Source organism: Ranitomeya variabilis, chromosome 2, assembly GCF_051348905.1.
Source record: "Ranitomeya variabilis isolate aRanVar5 chromosome 2, aRanVar5.hap1, whole genome shotgun sequence".
NCBI classification, from domain to species: Eukaryota; Metazoa; Chordata; class Amphibia; order Anura; family Dendrobatidae; genus Ranitomeya; species Ranitomeya variabilis.
In genome coordinates this window covers 347841013-347842981 of record NC_135233.1, presented here as the reverse complement: position 1 = coordinate 347842981, position 1969 = coordinate 347841013, and positions in this window count along the sequence as shown.

The window sequence follows — 1969 nt, the reverse complement described above, 5'->3', positions numbered from 1 at the left end:
GCACGACCGACCTCGCTTTTTCCCAGTAATGTTGCTCAGATAGTGTTGTAGGAGCACAGTATTATCAACAAATCATTAGATTTTTTACTCTGCACCAACTTTGTACACAGCTGAATTTCAGCGGCACTAAATGACAAGGTGAAATATGGCGTGCTGAATCACATTAGTCACAGAAGAAATAATTGTTTGAGTGCGGATGATGCCTGTATGACAAAGAAGTTATGCTCCAAACAATTTCAAAGTGAGAAGTCCCTTACTGTATGACGCTAGTAGCAGAATTTTTTTTGTGTGTGTGGATTAGGCCTGTATAACATAGACTAGATGCTCCAAACTAATTCAAACTGAGATCTCCCCTACCGTAGAACGTTAGCAACAGAACAAATTTGTTTTTAGTATGGATGAGGCCTGTATAACCTTGAAAAAATGCTACGTTAGTATCATCAGTATCATCACTTTGATTAAAGGAATCTTTTTGCATTACAAGCCTGATTGTGGAACGGGAAGTGAGAGACATTTACCCAGAGAGTGCAAGGTCAACGTTAAAGGAACTTCAACAATAGAAGGGTCTATAGCTGGTTTCGGCCTGGCAGGGCATTTTCAACTTAGGAGGAACGAGAGACCAGTGTATAGTAGAACATTAAGCCTATAAAGTGGTTGGGGTCTTTTCTGTAGTGTAAGAGCATAGTAGAGGTTGTCTCAAGAAAGCAGAACAAGAATAGTTGCTATACATGACTGTTCCAATAAATCAGCCCCAGTATTTCTCAAGTCCTGACCTCAAACTTCCAGAATAGAAATATGGTCAGTGCATCACATGTCTCCACAGATCTTTCTTTGGAATTTTTTAAAATCATGACCTAATGGTGGTAATACATTTTTCGTAACACATTTCTTTTAAGCCTCATGGATTGGGTTGAACTTGAGATCAGTTATCTTCATTAGTCTATGATATCGGTGAAATCTTAGGTTAAGGGCTCATGAAGATGACCATAGTTTCGGTCTGAGTGCGATTCGTCAAAACATTGGATCGCACTCAGACCAATGTTATTCAATGAGTGCAAAAAAAATTGCAGCATGTATGATTTACCTTTGATACTCATATGACACTTGCCCATTCATATCCATGGGTCTGTGGACAACACTGGACCTCACTTGGATGGCATCCGAGTGTAGCTGGACCTTCACAGACAGACTAAATGGAAAAGATGGGGAAACTTTTTTTTTTTAACATTCTCCACATATGAGAAAAACAGGTCCCACCCTGATCAGAGTTTGATAAGAGTCTCATCAGAGTGGAGTGTGATTAGCATAATTGGATTGTTTTTTTTCAGATGAAGAACATACGGTCATCTGCACCTGCCCTAAAAATGAGAGATGTAATTTCTATCAAGAAACTCTCCAAGTCCTCATTAATCTGAACAATTACTCGTCATCAACTTCCTTTCTGATGAGCTTGATAGTTCTATCCGACTTATCGTGAAAACTCTCTCTATGCCATCAGTAATGTATTTTCCCCTTTTGACTTTAATGAGGTCTCCATGTAAAGTATATCTTCTTGGTAAATTACATCCAAGGCGTCTTTTTTATAACTTTTTTTTCTTTATTTTAGTTTTTGCTCTTTTTATCAGGACAGGCATTCAGACATTGCATTCATTATACATTTTCTCTTTCATTGCACCAAGATCTTACATTTGGCACCTCCCTTGCTTTTATCCGTAGTGACTTCGAAAGGTCGATGCACTTGGCACAAGATCCCCTTTGACTGTCACTATCCATGTCTTATTTAGAAGAAAAACGCAGGATTTTAGATTAGTGTAATGTAATTATTTATGGCCTTCTGCTACGCTCGTGGCTTTTGCAGAATTGACAGCATTGAACTCTACCCAACTTTAACTTCCAAGTGAGATAGGATAACATGGACACTGCACAGATTCTAGAGAAGTCATGTGTTTTAGTCAGTCTAACAATAGCC